The sequence below is a fragment of the Gopherus flavomarginatus genome, chromosome 4 (assembly GCF_025201925.1).
Source record: "Gopherus flavomarginatus isolate rGopFla2 chromosome 4, rGopFla2.mat.asm, whole genome shotgun sequence".
In the NCBI taxonomy this organism is placed as follows: Eukaryota; Metazoa; Chordata; order Testudines; family Testudinidae; genus Gopherus; species Gopherus flavomarginatus.
In genome coordinates this window covers 168,517,556-168,540,504 of record NC_066620.1, presented here as the reverse complement: position 1 = coordinate 168,540,504, position 22,949 = coordinate 168,517,556, and the positions used below count along the sequence as shown (strand labels likewise).

The window sequence follows — 22,949 nt, the reverse complement described above, 5'->3', positions numbered from 1 at the left end:
AGTTAATGATAAATGTAGGTAGAATGCTTTTCTTCCTGACTTTAAGAAAATAATTCTATACTTTGATTTCAATCCAAAATTTTATGATACTACTGTAAAACATAAAGGGAGATTAGCAATGAAGGAGAAAACCTTTGTCATAACAATTATTTACAGTGCTAATAAATGTACAATTATTAAATCAATCAATTAGATTCTGGTGGTCCAAATCAGGAACTTATATTACTAACCATAAATAAGATAGATATTGCAGAGGCACAAATTATATTCTTCCACTTATCCTCTTAATTGGGATATGCAACTTGGCTTCATGCCACTTGCATTTATCTTTGACTAGCAATTCCAGACTACAGTTGGCTCCTTTTGTGTTTGTTTTGTTAAGGGAAATATGCACGCTAAGAATAACTGCTTCAGCACTAGCTGTCTTCTATTTACAGTGGTGCTGTCTTCGTCTATAACCTTCCAGGTTCTCTTAATGAAAAGGCTACTACCATCATGACAGAATGCAACAAATGGTAACATCCAGGTATTAATACAAACTGTTCCACTATATTAGTGCTTCACCTAAAAACTAAAACCCATGAGATGGTGCAGATTTAAAAGATATTACTTTTCCATGTATAGAGTGCTAAGAATGTAAATGATGTTTTACAGAATACATAAAAAGGAGATCCTTACATCTATGTCAGACAAATAGGATATATGTGACAACAGTGAAAAAGCAAGGAGTGGACAGACTGCTAGTGAGGAGCTTAATAAAGGAAGACAGGTTTCATGAAATAAATTTTAAAAAGAGATTTGAAATAAGGAAGGTTGGGCATTTGGTAAAAATCTTTAAATTAATCCAAGGTAATTGTGGATAATAGACTTCCCCAAAAGACAATCCTTTTCTAGTTTTGATTTGTTTTTTAAAGTGGCAGTCCAAATATATTTCAATATTTAATACTGATCTGTTTTTCTCACCACTAGGGATTTCTACAAGAGATGCCCAACTACAACTAATCAAATTGTGAATGGGGCTCTGTTGTCCACAGAAAATAATGATGCAAATGCACTTTCCAGTTGTCTACAATACTTAAAACAGATATTCAGTGCATCTCTACTTATTAGTAAATTGAACTACATTCCTTAGTATGTAAATAATATTAAAGTTAATATGCATATACAGCATGTACTTAGAACTCCTTTTAACCACTAATAAATACGTCATATGATGAGATGTTTACTTAAAAACACAGAGCCAACTTCTATAAAATTTTGATTTTTTAATATCCACATGGAAGTTTATTTCCCCCCTACCGATTTTGTATTTTTGATTTTTTAAACATTTCATTTATTATTCTAGTATTTATAAAGAAGTTGAAATGAACATTTTTTTCTTTTTAATACCACTAGCACCAACAACACAGAAAGAACACTCAAAATAAGAGGTCTGTGGAAAAACACACCTGAGGGTGGGTGGAATGTTTACCAAACTTTTGGAGTCATGAAAAGCTCAAGGCTTTTGAGGTTCATGGAGGATCAATTTCTGTCTGAGTGTAAGGGGTGCACTGTGTGACAGCCTAATCATCCAGTACTCTAAAGCTTATGGGTAATTTGTACATACCTGTACAATACTTTGGAATTATTTTAATAGTTTTAATGAGCATTAACTGTTTATATCACTGACCCATAGTTGTGAAAATGAAAAGCAAAAAAATGTGAATGTTTTCCTCATTTGTGTAGTTTATATATAAACATAGTCCCCTCCTGTCTTACAGTAGCTTACAGTGAATACAGATCCTGTGCTATGCCAAGTCCCCTTTACACCACTCCATCAGCACAGGAGGATTTAAAGCTATCATAAAGAGGCAGTTGGGGAATCTTACATAGGGTGTTACCCATGTGTTGTGAAGCATGACTCTGGATGAAGAAAATAAAATCTTCAAATGGTCTCTGATCTATTGTCTTACAGAAGTGTCTGGAGTAAAATTTAAGCAGAATTTAAGAATCAGTCATGCCATGTCAGTAAACCAAAATGTTGTATCTGTTTGAAAAATACATGCAATTCTTTAAAAAAAATCATTCTGTTTTTTTTTTTCTAATCAAAAGATCACTAGGGAATCCGAGAGGAACCCTAAGCAAAAACAATGTATATTCACATGATGGAGGGGAAAAAAGTCAAATTTAGGCTTTAAAGTGAAAAATATTTTAGGCTAGTGTCAGGGACGGGTTGGCTACCCGTAGATAAGCAGGTATGACCCTCCCAACTCAAGGATGTTCTGATATCTATAAGGAAAATCCAGCAGATCTGATGGGAGAAGGGAATCCTGCATTCTCATGGCATTGTAGATGCGCCAGGAAATTTTAACTTCCTTCAACTGGGAAAGGCCTGAATTGCAACTTGGGTCTTTCCCAGTATGCCAGACTAATTTCCTTCTTTGACCAGGTCACTAGCCTAGAGGGTAGGGGGAAGCACTAAATATGGTACAACTTGATTTTAGTAAGGCTTTTGACACAGCGTCATAACATTCTGATAAGCACACTAGGGAAATGTTGTCTGAATTAAATTATTATAAGGTGGCTACACAACTGGTTCAAAGACCATACTCAAAGAGTAGTTATTGATTGTTTGCTGTCTAAATGGGAGGGTGTATCTACTGAATGCCCCAGGGGTCAGTCCTGGGACTCAATATTTTCATGAATGACTTGGATAATGAAGTTAGAAGTGTGCTTATAACATCTGTGGATGACATCGAGCTGGGAGGGGTTGCAAGCACTTTGGAGGATAGAATTAAAATTCAGAAGGACCTTGACAAATTAGAGAACTGGTCTGAATTCAACAAGGTGAAATTCAATAAAGATAAGTGCACAGAACTTCATTTAGAAAGGAAAAATCAAATGCACAACTACAAAATGGGGGATAACTGAATAAGTGATAGTACTGTAGAAAAAGATCTGGAGGTTATAGTTGACTCATATTCAATTTGTGAACAACGATGGGAGTCAGCTGCAAAAAAAGTGAATATTATTCTGGGGTGTATTAACAGCAATGTTGAATGTAAGGCATGGGAGATAATTATCCCACTCTACTCGGCACTGGTGAAGCCGCAGTTGGACTAGCGTGTCCAGTTCTGGGCACCCAACACTTTAGGAAAGATGTGGGCAAATTGGAAAGAATCTAGAGGAGAGCAATAAAAATGATAAAAGGTTTAGAAAGCCTGACCTATGAAGAAAGGTTAAAAAAACTGGCCATGTTTAGTCTTGAGAAAATAAGAGAGAGCGGAATGTGAAAAGGCTGTTATAAAGAGGACTGTGATCATGTGTTCTCCATGTTCAATGAAAGTAGGACAAGAAGTAATGGGCTCAGTCGCCAGCAGTCGAGATTAAGGTTAGACATTAGGGGAAAAAAATGCAAACTACAAGAATAGTTATGCTCTGGAATAGGCTGCCAAGGAAGGTTGTGGAATCTCCATCATTGGAGGTTTCTTAAAACTGGTTGGACAAACATCTATCAGGGATGGTCTAAATTGACTTGGTCCTGCAATGGTGCAGGGGCCTGGATTTGGTGACTTCTCGAGGTCCCTTTGAGCCCCACATTTCTATGATCTTATCCTTGGATTCTGCATCCCTCAGGAATCATGCTGTCATGGCTTCCCTGCCTTTGCCCAGACCCCTTTCCCCTCGTGCTCCCCACAAGAAATTAATGGCATGACATACGCAGCCACCTAAATTAATGCTTTCAGTGTCAGATTGCAGTTATGAAAGAAAATCTCAGTAGGTTTGGAAGGGATTAATGCTTGTTAGAACATAATACTCTGGTCATGCCCTCTCACCTTCCGGTCATTATTTACACACTTCTGTCTGGGTACAGGACTTTCGGAAAAGCCTGAGGAAGGGAAAAGATGCCCATGTGGCTAACTCCCTTCCTCTGACAAAACTTGGGCCAAAAGAAAATGTTGATGCTTGATTTTCTGTGTAATCAAATCACTTTGTAGTCAAATCCTTTTCATGAATCTCGGGTTTCCCATTTGCTAAATTAGGATATAATAGCACTCATTTACCTTCCTCACTTACTTAAATCAATTACAGTTCCAATGCTTGGAAAATATAAAACACTATAAAACTGCAGGTTTATTTCCAGCTCACAGGTGGGATGGAAGGATTAACCAGTTAATATCTGTAGAGTACTTAGAAAATGTTAATGTGCTTCCTGGGATTGGCTACAGTTCTGTTTAAGGAAGTTCTACAGTGCTAGAATGCCACTGATTTCAATGGAGTTATTCCTAATTTATACCCATGTAAGTAAGCTCATAATCAGGCTTTACACGTAGTAATTTATTACATTTTCTTTGTGTTTTACCTCAGATTCAGTCATAACGAATCATATTTGTGATACAACTGGTTGAAAGTGATGTTTATAGGTAATTCTCAACAGATTTGCACTGAATTATATCCATGAACCAACAGAACACAGGATTATAATCTATACAACACAGTTAATGGGTAATGGGGCAAAAGGCAATGGAGTGAGAGGATACACATGACTGTAAACAGTGCTGTAACTGTCCAAATTGCACTGAGATTTACAGATTTTGTTCTGAGTATCTTTAAATTAACGATGATGAGAGTTTAGCTATGAATATATAAATATCAATACATTGACTGTTTGCCTGTGTCTATACTCTTGATTAGATTTGTAACTGGTATTATTTGATCGGTGTCTTTTTGCATGGGTTCTTATTTTTTACATAGTTAAACACAGTGACTCTTCATCTTGTAAAGCAAACTAATATAAAACAGTGATTTAGTTTCATTACCGATAACATCTCAGAGCATATTTCTCAAGACACTGCTATATCACACTGCACATTACCTCAGTTGACAGCTTTGGGGTTGTGTTTTATTAAAATGTTAAAATATCAGCAATTTCTCTTTTAGCCATAAATAACATTGTATATATGGTCAAAAAGTGGTCTCTGTAGAAAATGTATTAATTCTGGGGGAAAAACACAATTTAACAGTTCTTTGATAGCACTCTTCTCCCAGCTGTGGCCTTACATTAAAAATCTAATAAAATCCAAAGTTTAAAGCTCTTTACTTCAGGGCTTAAGGACAATGCGGTCTGTCCAGCCTAAAACAGATTCTGTGGCTACTTGCCTGTAGAAGCTCAACAGTTTTCCTGGATTATGCAGTGACTATTTCTTTGTCTCAAGGGGCAGGCTACATGTCAATTTCTGTATTCTTACATTCTAAGGCCAGGGGAGACCACTGTTAAAATCTAGTTTGACCTCTTGTATAACACAAGCCATTGAACTTACCAAAAATAATTCCTGTTTGAACTAGAGCATATATTTTAGAAATACATCTAAAATTGATTTTAAAATTGCCAGTGGAGAATTCACCATATGTCTCGGTAAGTTGTTTCAATGGTTAATTATCCTCACTGTTAAAAATTTGTGATTTATTTCCAGTTTGACTGTGTTTATCTTCAGCTTCCAACCATAGGATCTTCTTGTACCTTTGTCTGCTGGATTGAAAAGTCATTATCCAATATCTGTTCCCCATGTAATTACTTACAGACTGCAATCATGAAACCCTTTAACCTTCTTTTCGTTAAGCTACATAAATTGAGCACCTTCGGTCTAGCACTGTAAGGCATGTTTTCTAATCCTTTAATCATTCTTGTGGCTCTTCTCTGAATCCCTTCCAATTTATCCTTCTTCAGTTGTGGACACTAGAACTAGACGTAGTATTGCAGTAGTGCAAGAATCGTCAACCTAAGCACCCTGGCGGGCTGGGCTGGTTTGTTTACTTGCTTCGTCCGCAGGTTCAGCTGATCGTTGCTCCCACTGGCTGTGGTTTGCCGCTCCAGGCCAATGAGGGCAGCAGGAAGCAGTGGCCAGCACATCCCTCTTCCTGTGCTGCTTCCCGCAGCCCCCATTGGCCTGGAGCTGCAAACCGTGGCCAGTGGGAGCCACAATCGGCTGAACCTGCAGATGCGGTAGGTAAACAAACTGGCCTGGCCCCCCAGGGTGCTTACTCTGGTGGGCCAGGGGCCAAAGGTTGCTGATGCTTGCAGTAGTGGTTGCACTAATGCCAAATACAGACACAAAATAACCTCTCTATACCTGTGATGAACTGGGGCAATATCTGCTCAACTTTTGAATTCTGATGGATAACGTGAAGCTGTATAACGAAAAACTGCTGGATGATGAGTGCCTATTTGTATGTAGATCCATCATTGTTGACAGACCTGCAGCGGACAGGGACAATGGGAAACATTTAGAGTTGAGGATGGTACTTAAACCTCACAACAGGTTATGCTAAAAAAACAACCCCACGCCCCCCCCCCAAAACAAACACCCTCCCCCCCGAAAAAACAAACAAACAGCTGTGGCCTTAGAAAAAACAGTTTAACCAATTCCTGTGAAGTGGGGGAGGGAAGGTAGGAGCCATGGAAAGTTATGAGAGAAAAAAAACAAAAGAGGCCAGGTGACCAGGAGGGTGTTTAAAATAAAGAAACATATAGGAACAGGGGCTAGAAAGGAAGAATATGTGCAGGGCAGAGAGACCAAGGTCAAATAAGCTGGATAAGGAGCTCCATGAGGGAAAGAGACCAGCCCACATTCAAAAGTCTGCATGAGGAGGAGACACCATATCTGCTTGCCTTCTTGGACAATGATGATCCCTAAGGGAAAAGATGTCAAAGGGAAAAATGAGGCAGAAAGGGACATGCATGTAATGTTTATTGTTTTATAGGATCCATACTCTTCTGTTAACATTCTGCAACTGCCCAAGTAATTCCATCCTTAGGCTCAACTTTCTTTCGTACCATTTCTACCTTGATAAGCAGGTGACTTCAGTGGAGTTAACTCCAGATTTACAATGGTGATAGCAGAATCAGGGCCATGTACTCCAGTCAACCCAGAAGCAATTGATTTGATGGAGAAAAAACTCCCAATCAAAACCATTAATCCACCATCATATCAGCATTCTTAAAATTCCTTTTTTAGTCACATTGCTCTCTGATAGTGACTCAGGTCACTATATGTACTCAGCTGAGGTCACCAGTACAGATTGGCTTAGTGCTCCTATGAACTGTTAATAAAAGTAGTCTATGCAAAATAAGCTAGTCTTAGCATTACCCTTTCCTCCCTTTCCACAACCCCATTTGTTTGTGTGGGTAGCCTTTAAATGTATAAACACTTTGGGGCAGATTGTCTTTTATGGTGTACATGTATGTCTATATACAGCTGAGTATTAGAAATCTCCAGAGAGACTGGGGCCCTTAGATACTACTCTAGTACAATTAAATTAATAATGAAACTTTATGACAGTTTGGTTCATGCTAACAATTGTGGTGAATGCCAGATTGATGTCAGCCACCAAAGAAAATGTAAAATGGCTGTGTGACACAAGCTGGGGACGCCCTGATTATTAATTTGGTTACAAAGTTGTGAACCCTAGAGAAAGGGGTGCATCAGATTCCCTCCAACTTGCTACTCCATATAACCAATTGTAATGGTGGAAATGGAGTTTCCTCACTTTGGTCATAGAGCCCTGAGTGGCTTCCCCTATAAATTGGTGGGAATATGGGGTTCCACATCACATCTGGCAAATCTCCACCTATGTGAACGTCCCACTCCCTGGCATGTAGGTTTTTTTCTTTCTTTTCCAGACTCTCTTCAATGGATTTTTCTGTTGTGTGAACTCTTAAGACCAAGGCCAAGTTTTAACACAGTTTTTGGAACATGGTGTTAAACATGGTTTGTCTTCGTCTACCCTTCTAGCTCACTCGTGTTCACTCATGTTCAGTGGCACCAGTTGATAACACTCATTGTTAGCAGTGGGTCATTTCTCTAGTGTAGATCAGGCCATAGTGACAAGCAGACATTTAGAAATGACTCATTGTTACAATAATAGAGAAGTTCTCTGGTAAGTTCTTCAAGATAGAGTCTGCTGTATATTTATACAGGATAAAGTTTTCAGAAGGGCCTAAGGTATTTCGGCGCCAAAATCCAATTCTCAAGGGCACCTAAGTCACTTAGGAGATGTAATGCTATCAGCTTTCCTAAGTGAAGCGGGCCACAGAGATGCGCTGGCCACCACTTCCCGCAGCTTCCATTGGCTGAGAATGGCAAACAGCGGCCACTGGGAGCTGCGGGCAGCCATACCTGTGGATGGTTAATGTAAACACTGTCCCGCAGCCTGCCAGGGGATTACTCTGATGGGCTGCATGCAGACCGTGGGCCACACGTTGCCCACCACTGGCCTATTGAAATAGAGCTGGGGCCTCTAGCCAGGACCACAAAAATAATAAATAATAGTGGTGATATCACAGCTTTAATATGCTTATATTGGGATTCAAGATTTTAGTTATCAAGATATATAAATTAAGGTTTTACGTCTCATACTTGCTAAACTGATTTTCGTCATAATCCTGACACTTGTTACTGCTTGACTGCGTTTCTTGAATTCAATATTTTTTTAAAATAAAAAGATCTTATATTGCTGTGTGATTAGAATCAGTTAGTAGTGTCTGCTTTTAGTTTTCAAGGTTGGGATTATTTCAAAATGACAAGTAAATGCAGTACTCAGTTTCCATTGCAGTTACATTTTCCCAGTTACATCATGAATCATTTACAACCATTAGCAATGAAATGCAGACTTAGTATAGTGGCATTTATTCTAAAACATGCTCATTTGGAGCAGTAATTGTCCTGCTACCAGGGCACCACCCTGTATAACATCCCTTTAACAGTTTTTTTATGAAGATGGAACTTTAATTTTTCCAGTAGCTACAAAGTGCAATGCATGAGTACCTTTCCTCATTTGTTTTTCATCATGTATGACTACCCAGAGGCAATCATTAGCTAATTTGCTGATTTATGGTTGCAGTTTATGAGTGTTAAACAATACTGAACCATTGCAGTTTTCTTCTCAGCTCTATGACTGAGGAAGAATGTCTGTCCTTTGTATTCTTAGCTATGTAAAGAAAATGTAACTCATCTTGTGTGTTCTTAGTATCTATGACATCTGAAATTGCTTTCTTATTACTTTCCTGTTGAATTTAACCTAAAGCATTGTTCACCTTGCTACCTTCTCCCAAAGCTGCTACAAGCTATTCTGCCACCTATTACTAAACAAGGTCAACATGCAATAAATACTACTTATGCAGTGTCCCAGTAATACACGTGCTGAAAAACGAATTGGTTACTGCTGGTTTAGTGATAGGACCCAGGATCCTAGCTGTGTGAGGCATGTTTTCAGTATATAATAAAGCACACAAATCCAGGGCCGTCCTTAGGCATAGGCAACATAGGCAGCTGCGTAGGGCACCTGAAAATTTGGGGCACCACTGGGTCTTAGTGTCCACCCTCTTGTTTTCCTATCCCTGTTTTGACCCTTCCTGCAGGCTCCCACAGATGGCTGCTCTAGCCTGGTGAGTCTTCCTTGGGAAGGAATCTAGTAGTTAAAAGTGAAAAAACCTCCAGCCTGCCAGACCTATTAGCACGACATTGAAACTGTTAAAGAGACATTCAAGGGGTAATAAAGCCATTTAACAGGCATTTGCCAACCCCAAGGCATATACTGACAGGTTTCAGAGTGGTAGTCCTGTTAGTCTGTATCAGCAAAAACAAGGACAAGTCCTTGTGTCACCTCAAATACTAACAAATTATTTGGGCATAAGCTTTTGTGGACTAGAACCCATTTCATCAGATGTCCACGAAAGCTTATGCCCAAATAAATTTTTATACTGTCAGTTTCTGACTTTACTGACAAAAACAGTTGTGCATTAATGTAATATTTACACAGAACATGTCAATCTACAGGACCTTAGTTTAAAATTTGCTTTAAAAATATTTCATTAGTGAGCTGGTGAAGATTATAAAATCACATTTCTAAAAAATGCTTGCATAGAGTTTTAGATGCACAATCATCTTTAGCCTTAAATGTGTTGATCTTCACACATAGTTTTTTAAATAAATCCTTCAAAAGACCTCCTTTATCTAAAATACACATTTTAATTACTATAGTTAAAAAAAAAGTGCTTCCAAGTCTTCCTGTCCTTTCTGTCCATCCCTTCACCACCTCTCCCCCCACTCCCCACTGAAGAGAGCCCTTAAAGGGACAACAGTCCTTCCCTTCCAGATAGCTGGACAAAGAGTTCCCTTTCTTTACTTCTAACTATCCGACAAACTAGTTTTAAAGGAACCCTCCAGCAAAATCAGTACCTTAGTAAGACAAAATCCTTGTTATACCTAAAATCTTTGGAAACATATTGTTTTAAAGTTGGTGAAATTTCATAACCATATCTCTTGTTATGGAGATCACACAAAGTAAATTACTGTTCCCTTTTTCTAAAAGCAATGAACATTGTTATGAACACATTAAACCTCTCTGATTAATTTAAAAGAATGTCTTTGTTTCAGTGAGTTAAATATGTAGTAATCTGGAATGCTGGCTTAAGATTTGAGTACATTTAAAATATAAATTCAACTTAGAAATACTGATGAAGAAAACGTAAAACAGAGAAGAGCTGCATCATGTATTCCATTATATGTAATGTTGTATTCAGCAGGACAGCTGACTCACCCTTACTATGAAGTTTTTGCAAATAAATCTCTGACAAACTTCAGGGCATATCAAAAAACCTGTGACTGACATTTTTTATTCCCAAATTTTAGTGCTTTTAATTAGGTACTTTCTTCATGTCCATTCTGCATGAGGGAGAGTGCATGGAAGTCTCTGCAGGGAACTGTGACTCTCCGCCACCATGAGGCAGGCTGGGCATCTCATTATCCTTTGCTGTCAAGTCCCTCCTCCCCCTCCCCCACCAGGCTGTGAGCTTGGGCTGCCATCCGGCATAGGGGCACCAGTTTAATAATACTGCCTAGGGCCCCATAAATCCTAAGGACAGCCCTGCACAAATCCATATTCAAAATCTGTTTAAAAAAAATGAGAGTCTGCATATTACCTTTGCTTATTTTCCCTGAATAGTAGCTCTGGAAATCATGGGTGATTCAGAGATAAACCTGTTAAATATGTTATTTATTTACTTAAACTTTTATATTATACAAATGTAAAACATCAAAAATAATAATTTCAGCTTAGGTTTCCAAACAGAGCCACATTAACCTTTTCAGTTAAGATAGTTTTTTCTACTTTGGTGATTTTGGATAAATTTTCGGAGTCTGGATTTAAAATTTTGGGACATTCCTGAATATGACCCTATGTATTCAAATACAGTAGAAGAGAAGAGCCAAAAATGAATTTCTCTGTAATTTCACTAATTTTAATGTGCTTCTTTACACTAAGCATAATTTAGTTTAGCTATGGCTCTTTTAAAATCTTTCTTAACCATTTTCACCCAGATCTTGATTATCCAGTGGGTATAAGATACATGACATACAAATTGATAACTGTTTGATTAAGCTAACTCAGGATCCATTATTAATCTTGCAGAATTTCAGTATGTTTATTCATAGAATTTAAAATTAGGTAGTTTATAATTAAAATTAATCATAGCACAGTGCAATGTAGATTTCTCTGATTCAAACACTTTTCTTTACTTTCTTGAACCAGCTCCCTATTCAAATGTTCACTACAAAATTACTCCACAGAAAAAATCTTTTTGTTTGAATCTAGAATGCTAACAGAAACATTAGTAATCTTTAGCTCAGTGATTAACAAGCTATATCACACTGTCGCAGAAATCTTCATTTTAAAAAATCTGGCAGTGGATGGATGTACTGCAGTTTTTATGTGAATCTAAAGGAAATAACTTTATATTGGTGCCCAAGAGAAAAGCTACTGGTTTCAAGGTTTCTGGTACAACTTACAGCACCATTATAATGTTAGAAAAGGACAATTGTTCAGTTTAGCCCTGCAATCAATAAGAAATTAAAACCCTAATTATTCTGATAGAGTATTTGACCATTTCTATGGCATTCATGAGAGCTAATAGTCTGCTGTCTTCTCCTGGGAAAATTTCAGTTTATAGGTGACTTGAGTATGTCTTTTGTCATCCTTATTCTTTTTGGCCTCAAGCCTGCACAGGAATCTGTGCTGCCTGATCCTTATGTCAACATAGAGTCTTTTTAAGATTGGAACTCTGTATGTTGGGGGGCAGGGGGAGGGAAGGGAGGTTATGTTTGGCAGACTTCAATATAGTAATTCCTAAGTCAGAAGATATAGGGCTTTCTGTTACCACAGCTGGAATTCTAGCTGATTCTTTCTGGTGTCCACATATAAATAGGTACTATTCAAGAAATCAATCAGAGATGACATGACTAAAAAGGCTATACTTGTGTACAATATATTTAATTTTAGAGTAAACAAAGTGAAAACTCATCTGGAGTTTTCATTTATTATTTAAAATATAAATATATTAGACGATAGACACTGTAGCTTCATTTGTTGCTTTTTTTGTATTCACAGCAAAAACTTGTATAATGGCAATCAGATGACTAAATCATAAATGGAGACTATTCAAAATACTTCCTTGTACATAAAACGATATACTCTATATGCCTTATGCCTACTTCACCTTTATCTCTCCAAAATTGCTGTTTTGGTATAAACTTTGTCTCTGACGTAGTAGGAGAGTGTTTCCCAAACTTGGGATGCCGCTTGTGCAGGGAAAGCCCCTGGCGGGTCGGGCCGGTTTGTTTACCTGCCGCGGCCGCAGGTCCGGCCGACCGTGGCTCCCACTGGCCACGGTTCACTGCTCCATTCCAATGGGAGCTGCTGGAAGCGGCGGCCAGTACATCCCTCGGCCCATGCCACTTCCAGCAGCTCCCTTTGGCCTGGAGCAGCGAACTGCGGCCAGTGGGATCCGCAATCGGCCAGACCTGTGGACGCGGCAAGTAAACAAACTGGCCCGGCCAGCCAAGGGCTTTCTCTGCACAAGCGATGTCCCAAGTTTGGCAAACACTGCCTCAGAGGATTGTCCAGAAAATTGGTGTCATTTTAAATAAAGGTGGACTTCATCCTAACAAAAGGGCAACATGCAACAAGAAAAACTTCCCAAACTTTCTGTGCTATACTGCTGTATATTAAAATTATTGGGTCATGTAACCAAAGGTATGCACCAAAGCCACATCTGTAATACCACAAATGTGCATCTGCTATGCACACACACAGGCATATTGCATGAAAAAAAAAGTGAACTGCAGAAACACAATTTGCATATATAGAAACCTTTGTGTAATGTGTTCTGTATGCTCATACAGACATACAGTTTTAGTTACTGTCAAATACTATGATAAGTTATACAGAACTGTACTGCTCATTAAACTGGGCTCATCTGAACAACATATGTTTTAATAGAGCCAAATGCTAGATAATACATCAAGCAGAAAAAGAATGTAGGATGGCAGACTGTGTCCTGAGAAGCAGTGGCTCTGAAAAGGCTTTAAGGGTCACTGTGGAAAACCAATGGAACATGAGCTGCCTGTGTGATGCTGTGGCTAGGGAAGATTAAGTGATCCTTGAATGACTAAGCAGATAAGAATATTGAGTAGGAGAAGGGAAGTATGATAGCATTATGACTGTCAATGGCATTAGTGAGACCATTCCTGCAATACTATGTCCAGTTCTGGTGCCCACTTCAAAAAGGATGTTGAAAAATCGCCTGTATTATACAGGTCAGGCAAGATGATCATAATGGTCCCTTCTGGACTTAACATTTATGAATTTTAACAAAGGAAAATGCATTATCCTTTGTTTCATGTCACTGAAAGACTCTTTGGTCTGATCATTTTTTTTAAACTTCATCATAAATTAGATATTTAGATATCTGTGTGCCTCTGTATCATGTAATGGGGAGTACTGCCCATCTGGGTCCATGGAGGCCACTGGGTGATTGTGCCTTGGAGATCAGTGATTCCAACTCAAAACTCTGTTTCTCTGTATCATGTGATGGATTGTTATGGTGCTTAGCTGCATGTAAACCATACTCCAACTTTAAACTGAGAATGCACATGTGGACCCAAGACCCAGCTACTCAGGGTTATTACGGACCTTTGATGGATAGTGCATATCATACTAACTACTTTTGAAAAACAGAATAAAATGATCTGCAGGCTAAAAATATGACAAGCTTCCTAAAGTTCTGACTTTCAAAGCCTTCAGGATCTGAAACACTGTGGTATGCTTAGTATGTTGACTTGTATGCTAAGACATTCAAAATCCTCTATCAACTCACACCTGTTTCATAGCTTTGATGGTGTCTAAGCCGTGTAAACTATGACGCTTTTAGCAAGGGTTGCTTTCTCCATCTTTTGTGCATTTACAAATACCTAGTATACAATTTAGGAACTGGAGTTGAAAAACTAAATGCTAAGATAAATTGATTGCAAATGCAATTTAAATTTTGTCTGGAAATTCTGTAGTTAATGTACAGAATATAAGGAAAGAATACAAATGTCCTGGCTAAGGTGGAAAAAACAGCCTGTAAATCTAGCCTATCATTGAGATAAGACACAGAGGTATAGTAAATAATTTGAATCAATCAAACTTAGAAATGTTCACTTTAATTGACTTTAACTTAATATATGCTGAAAGTCTGAATTTAGATTCATTTTTGCATACTGCTGAAAAATGACAGTTTTTTCTGACAAGAAAATGTATTTAATTTAATGATAACTCATGTGGGATGACATCGCATCTAGGAAGAAGAGATTTATTTTGAGGCTTTTAAATCTCACTGTAAAATGTGCCTAAAAGTTTTTCTAAACAAATGCATTAGCTGTAGTCATATAAAAAGAGAACAATCAACATACTTAGGGAAAACACTATTTGATATCTTTCTAAAGAAGGAACTCTTAATACAAATTACTGCCTAAGTCCTGTTCCACTGAACTCAGTGGTTTTTTTCACAATTTTCACACACACGGTATTTTCAACAGTTCTTCAAAATATAAACTATTGTTGAAAATGTTTTCTGTTGAAAGCAAATAGAAAATTCGCTAAGGGATGTACATACTCAATAAAAAATGGATATGTAACACAAATGCATCCTACTGTCCTTACAAGTAAATATTAAAGAAAATCACCGAGTATTCCATGAAATTTAACAAATCTTACCCAAAATAAAGAACAACAGCAAAATATTTTGATTCCTGGAATTTTAACCATGAAAGCATCTTATATATCAACCAATATTTCATTCGATCCACAACTAAGGTTCATACTTAATATTAAAAATATTTATCATATATTAAAGTTATCCTAAAAATGAGTTCATCTACCATTGCTTTGGATGACACAGTTGGTCACTTAAAAGTAGGACGGCCACCCCAGACTCATGCTGATGAATCCTATATTCCATACCATTATGTGTCAGGGATGGAGAAATTGCTGGACTAGATAGATCAAAAGTCTGTTAGCTTTTTCTCTGAAAGTGGAAAGAACCAGATGATTTAGAGGAAGATGCAGAAAACCCAGTGTGATTAATTATAAAAGTAAGGTGTGGTACAGAGAAGGTAAATCAGGTGCTCAATCATTGTAAGAAAAGAAAATGCAATGAAATTGATTTTTAAAGGATTTTTTTTCACATAACCAATAGCTTGCTAGCAAAAAAGAAAAAAAATGGAATAGTTATGGATAACATGAACATCCACAGTTACATTAGATAGAAAAGATTTATAAATGATATGCACCCTTATTTGGTGGGAGCACAAACCAACTTAAGTAGCCTCCCCGTCCAGTTTAAACATTTTAATTCTCTCAGTTTTGACTACAGAGTCTTTTGGACTAGCTTCTTAATTAAAGACAAAAATATACTTTTCCAAAATTTAGCATCACAGTGATAGTTTTTCAATGATTTTTCTCTTATAGAATGCAGAACATTTTTCTATTGCGGTGACTATTAATAGCAGAGCTGAAATATTTTGTCATTAAAAAAATTACCTTTTCTCAAAAAATTAGTGACATCGGGCCAGATTTATAAAGCTATTCAGGTACATAAAAATCAGGTGCTTAGTGGGACTGACAAAAGTGCCTAAAGGGGTTAAGCTCCTAAATCCCATTGTGAAGTCAATGGGAGTAAAGTGATTAACCTGCTTAGCAGTACTACTACCCCATCTCTACAGCCTAATCTGTCCTTCATGTATAGTTTCTTTTTCAGAAAATGCAGTATGCCAGTGGTTTTTGCTATGCATCGTGTTTCAGTAAGAACTATTCCGACTTCCTCTTCCGTTGCTGTGCATGCTAGTTCACCTATTTTTGCTTTAAAGCTTTTTCACATTGGTCTTTTTTATTATTATTGAGCATGTCCCCATTCTTACTTAACCCTTTTATGTCGCATCCCTGTAACTTTTCTGAAATCCACAATTCTGACCTCATCCTGTTTCTATTCAGGTCCCATGCTTTCCCAGTCAATATCTTTGTATTACCGACCTCCCTATCAAATGTTTCCTTCAAAATCTGTCACCTTTCCCTGACATTTAAATAAAATTTAAACTGTAAATAATTGCCTTAAACATTGTCAAATTTTCATGGTAGTCATAGGTTGAACCCACCACTTCTCTATAGGCTCTCCCTTCTGCAGAAAGTTTCCCAATGCATAATAAAGGTTTCTTCCCCCCAAATAAATCTATATTTAGTTTCCAGAACCTCACTCCTATAGATTTCTATGCAACTGGTATCAATATGTCAATATGGCGTAGGAATATGGCAGCAGCAGCAGCCTGTGCAGGGAATAATGTGGCTGTTGAGTTCCTTTTCTCTTCCTCTCCTCTGACTACACCTCCAGGTACTTGGAAGAGATGAAGGCTGGCACTACAAGCTGAACAGCAGACATAAGCTACAATATTTTGAGGCTCCACACTGCTCTTATCTGAAAACAGCCTACGCATCCTATACTCCGGGGTTGAGGGGCGAAAGGGAGGCGGGAGGAGGAGAGGAATCAGCCCAGTGCAAATGGCCTATAGAAGTCCCTGGTTGCTGCATTAGCCCCCTTGTTAAGAGTTTCACAGGGACCAAATAGCACTTAGGGTCCTGTATAGACCCTTTGCACTGGTGTGGATTTTACCCCTTACATATTTTGTGACTGCAAATTTTAGGGCTGTTCACATTTCCCTTGTTCTGAATGCTTTATTAGATTGTCTATTAAGTTTATAATAATATCAAAAATAGCAAACCATAACATACTGTAAATAATGTATAACTACATTCGAGACTCAGATTTTTTTGGTGTGGTCAAATTTATATAATTTACAGTATAGCACTGAAATGTGTATCTTGTGATTTAGCATCATAATTGATCGCAACAAACTGCAGGGGAGCTGTCCATCCCTGCCTCCAGAACTACAGCTACTCCCTTATATGTGTTGCTAGTTGCTGGTTTGTATTAATGACTGAAAATGAGTAGACATTAATAGGAAACAAATATTTTATAAATAAATAATGCTGCAGTGACAAAATCAAAATGGCAACTACAGGAAATTGTTATGCAGCTGAAAGATTAGAGTAAATATGACTGTCAACTGTCCAAAAATGTTTAAAGAGATTTTTTGTGTTCATTACTGCTAAAATTAGTAACAGTCTCAGGAGAAGAGAGAGCTTTTTGCACTCCTTCTGAACATGTTCAGACACTTGCCAAATCAGGTTAGTTTCATCATGCAGATTCCCTGGTTGTGTTTTTGTGTCAGCATTGCTCCCTAGCTGACACTGGAGCTGCCTGAATAGTACAGATGTATCATTTCTTTAAAAACAAATAATTGTCTTAAATCCTTTGAGTTTCTGTGAGTTGCCTCCCATGCCATAGAGCCAAAAGCGAAACTTATGCATTGGTCAGAAGAACAAGGCAAAAAATATTTTATTTCACAATTGCCAGAGTTGGAGAGGAGAGGATGCTATTCTTAATAAATGGAAAAACAAGCATGCACACAAGCTTATTAAACTCCATGATAAACCAGTAATAACCATCCATGATTATACTACATATAATATAATTTCTTCAGGATCATAAGCCAAACAAATATGGTGAATTTGAATCACATGCTACAATAAACAGATTCATTATTTGCTTCCTATAGTATCCTTAAGAAAACTTTCTAGTTACAACATATCGTAAACTGAATCTTAAGTATTTGACTGAACTTTTTTATTGAACCTTTTAATCTAAACAGTTTAACACAAAGGCTATTAAAAGACTACAGGAAATGTTCCCACTTTTGTGAAATTCTGTTCTAGAACTGTACTGGCAGACAAATCTGTAACTATTTCATTTTCAAGTAATCGCTTTTATGGATTGCTGGTCAAATTTTGCCCTCAGTCAGACCTGTGTAACCTGCCGAACTTGGGTCAGAGTTTGCCCATGTTTCAGGACATTTTTAAATACTAAATATCCTGTATACTGTCCTGCTGTGAGATTTTGAACTTGTCAAAGAACAATTTTCAGATTTTGGTCTATTTTTTTAATGCTGTTAAAGCAAAGATTAAGGAGAAGGAAATGGGCAGCTGCATGGTGTACTTGTTCATATAAGACCTGATCCCACACAGTATAGTGTGCCCTAACTTGCATTGAGTTCAAGTACACATCACCATATTGGGGCATACACTTCATATACTTCAGAATATAAAATGGAGGTATCTTCAATATCTCAATATCTTCATTAATGATTGGAGGATGGCGTGGACTGCACCCTCAGCAAGTTTGCAGATGACACTAAACTGGGAGGAGTGGTAGATACACTGGAGGGTAGGGATAGGATACAGAGGCACCTAGACAAATTAGAGGATTGGGCCAAAAGAAACCTGATGAGGTTCAATAAGGACAAGTGCAGAGTCCTGCACTTAGGACAGAAGAATCCCATGCACTGCTACAGACTAGAGACTGAGTGGTTAGGCAGCAGTTCTGCAGAAAAGGACATAGGGGTTTAAGTGGACGAGAAGTTGGATATGAGTCAACAGTGTGCCCTTGTTGCCAAGACGACTAACAGCATTTGGGACTGTATAAGTAGGACCATTGCCAGCAGATCAAGGCATGTGATCATTCCTCTCTATTCGGCGTTGGTGAGGCCTCACGTGGAGTAGTTTTGGGCTCCACACTACAAGAAGGATGTGGAAAAACTGGAAAGAGTCCAGTGGAGGGCAACAAAAATTATTCGGGGGCTGGAGCACATGACTTATGAGAAAAGGCTGAGGGAACTGGGATTGTTTAGTCTGCAGAAGAGAAGAATGAGGAGGGATTTGATAGCTTCTTTCAACTACCTGAAAGGGGTTTCCAAAGAAGATGGATCTAGACTGTTCTCAGTGGTAGCAGATGACAGAACAAGGAGTAATGTTCTCAAGTTGCAGTGGGGGATGTTTAGGTTGGATATTTGGAAAAAAAATTTCACTAGGAGGGTGGTGAAGCACTGGAATGGGTTACCTAGGGAGGTGGTGGAATCTCCTTCCTTAGTGGTTTTTAAGGTCAGGCCACGAGGTTAAAGGGCCATTACAGTTGGTGAAGCAGCAATGGGTGGGGCTTACACCCTCTCCAGGAACTAACATTCTGGATTTTGTAAGCAACCTACAAAACACCCTCCGACACTCTTTAGCCCTTGCTAAAGAAAACCAAAAGGATGCTCAAAAAGAGCAGAAGGCCTGGTATGATAGACATACCAGAGAGCGTTTCTTCAAGGTAGGAGACCAGGTTATGGTCTTGAAGGTGCAACAGGCCCATAAAATGGAAGCATCATGGGAAGGGCCATTCACGGTCCAAGAGCGCCTGGGAGCTGTTAACTACCTCATAGCATTTCCCAATTCCCCCCTAAAGCCCAGAGCGTACCACGTTAATTCTCTCAAGCCCTTTTATTCCAGAGACTTACAGGTTTGTCAGTTTACAGCCCAGGGAGGAAATGATGCTGAGTGGCCTGACGGTGTCTATGATAAAGGGAAAAGTAACGGTGGCGTGGGAGAGGTGACCCTCTCCACAACCCGGAAACGTCTGCAGCAGCAACAAATCAAGAAGTTGATGCACTCTCCCATGAAAGTTTCCCAGAATCAACTGGTTAAAAATTGTCCTTGCAATGTAAAGAATTTTGTAGTTGTACATAATTAGTAGCATATGTAAGGGTGCATGTGTTTATTTATCTGTTTATTCTAGAGTTCTAGGGAGAAATCACTGCCAGTGTGGTTCCACCCTGTCAGCGATTTGGGGGGCGTGTCATGAATAGATAAGTAAGAGTTAATAGAACAAAAGTGCTTCATATCTCTTTTGCCTGGAAAGAGTTAACAAGAACAGTGAGCCTGGCTGTCATCTGACCAGAGGACCAATCAGAGGACAGGATACTTTCAAATCTTGAGGGAGGGAAGTTTGTGTGTGTGCTGTTAGTTTTTGGTTGTTGTTCACACTGGGGGCTCAGAAGGATCAGATGTGCAACCAGGTTTCTCTCCAATCTCTCCGATACAGGCTCTTATAAGGTCAGAACAGTGAGTACTAGGTAGATAAAGTGAGTTAGGCTTATGGTTGTTTTCTTTATTTGCAAATGCGTATTTGGCTGGCAGGAGTTCAAATGTGTATTTGGCTGAAAGGAATTCAAATTGGTATTTTGCTGAAAAGATTTTAATTTGTACTTGAATACTTAGGCTGGGAGGGTATTCCCAGTGTCTATAGCTAAAACACCCTGTACCTATTCCATTTTAAATTTACAAAGATAATTTTTACTGTTTTTTCTTTCTTTAATTAAAAGTTTCTTGTTTAAGAACCTGATTGTTTTTTATTCTGGTGTGAGACCCCAGGGGACGGGCTCTGGATTTACCAGGGAATTGGTGGGGAGAACGGAGGGAAGTGGGGGAGAGAGAGGTTAATTTCTCTCTGTGTTAGGATTACTTTCTCTCTCTGGGAGAGTCTGGGAGGGGGAAAGAGAAGGAGGGGGGAAGGTGGATTTTCCTCTCTGTTTAAGATTCAAGGAGTTTGAATCACAGTGATCTTCCAGGGTAACCCAGGGAGGGGAAGCCTGGAAGAGGCAATGGTGGGGGAAAGGGTTTGCTTTCCTTGTGGTAAGATCCAGACAGACTGGGTCTTGGGGGTCCCCGGGCAAGGTTTTGGGGGGACCAGAGTGTACTGGAATTCCTGGTTGGTGGCAGCGCTACAGGTTCTAAGCTGGTAATTAAGCTTAGAGGAATTCATGCTGGTACCCCATCTTTTGGACACTAAGGTTCAGAATGGGGAATTATACCATGACACCTTCCTTAGTGGTTTTTAAGGTCAGGCTTTACAAAGCCCCAGCTGGGATGATTTAGTTGGGGATTGGTACTGCTTTGAGCAGGGGGTTGGACTAGTTGACCTTCTATGATTCTATATACAGAATGAGAGATTGCACTAGAGGTCACCAATTATGCTGATGACATCTAAAAACTTATTTTTGCAAACAAAGTGACCAGTGGGTTTTGTTGGGAAAGGACAGTGCTGTCTTCAAAGGTATAAAAAAAGAGGAACTGAGGCACATATCTTTTTAGTGTAATCAGAATGATGAATATATCTCCCTTAGAGCCTAATGCTGTGGCATGCTGATTGCATCCAGCTCCCATTGAAATCACAGGGAGTTGATTGTTGTCAATACTTTCTAGGATTAGGCTCATTCTTTCTGTTCACTGCTATCTTGCTCTTGTTTCTCTCTCCCCCACCATTATTTTATTTCTTCTCTCTTTGCACCATTATTCTTCCACATTCTCTCATCTGCTGTCACGCACCTTCACCCTTGGTAGAGCTTGCCGTCTGACTGGACATTCCCCAGGCTATTGTGTTTGAAGCCCTTCAATCCAACTGTCTGGTCCTTGGGAACTACCCATGAGGCTTCTCTGTAACTTAAGTCCAGCCCTGCTTAGAACTCCAGTGCATAGCACTCTGAGGTTACAGTTTAATTCTTCAGAATTAAATGTAATTCTTCCTGTGTGATTCTGTGAGTTCCATGAGTTTATATGTTCCTCTACCAACACCTGGTTTATTTGTTCTGCTGCTAGGGATTTTCCACTCCATCTCCTTGCAGAGAAATTGGAAGAACTAACTTCTCCCAACTTCAGCCGACCCATTTTATACTAGGTGTTCACTGATTAGGTGACCATCTAAGGTTTAATTACCAAATATTGTTCCTGGTCTGGCAGAGATGTGCTACAGCCCTTGCTAGCAACTGGTGGATTTCACATCCACATGTAAGCATTCCCTGATACAACAATATCACAATAACAATTTTGTAACATCAACCAGAATTGATAAGTTGTATACAGACAAATTCCCCGAATCATCACACATGGCTTTCAAATTATATCCCTGCCCTGCAATTGCACTTCTCCTTGAATTTCTCCACATCTGTGCGGCTCCCCTCTTCCTTTCTTTTGCCCATTTGCTTCCTCCTCTCTCATAGCAATCCCTCTCAAAATATTTCAGTCAACCTTCTCCTTCCCTTGCACACTTTCATCTTCTCCTACATTCTTTGTTCCCCTAATACTATTTCTTTCCTCCACCCCCAATAGTACCAAGTTATAACTATTTCTAAATCTGACTGACCACATGAGAACAATTCTGTTGTGAGAAGAAAGATGTCCCAGTGCCTGTCCTGATATATATTCTTTTAATTTGCTTTTAGGTGTCAGAAAACAGCACCATCTGTAATTTTGTATTGATTCTTTCCATTTTTCTTCCCAAAACATACTGATTATCAATGACTGCATAATTTCTAGGGATGCAAAAACTCTGGGTTCTGAATTTTTATTGTAAATTTTCTCTCTGTACATTTGACATCTACAGCTTTAGTAATAACTAACCATTTACCTCAGAAAAATCAATATTGTCTCAAAAAGCTGAAACAGTATGATTTTCCAACGTGTCATCACCTGTAAGGACTCCATTCTGCCCTCCTGTAGATAGTCTAATGTACAGCATGTGTAGTTTTTCAGACTGATAACACTGCAGAAGTAGTTTAGGTGGTTGAACAGGATATGCATCACAGGTCTGTATAGAATGCCAAAGTATA

General features: G+C 38.7%; 1 protein-coding gene across 3 annotated transcripts in view; it reads right to left on the bottom strand.

Annotated features, from left to right (window-relative positions):
- KHDRBS2 (KH RNA binding domain containing, signal transduction associated 2) overlaps positions 1 to 22,949 on the bottom strand; it is a 694,643-nt gene that overhangs the window by 198,079 nt on the left and 473,615 nt on the right. The gene's annotated exons all lie outside the window — the stretch shown is intronic.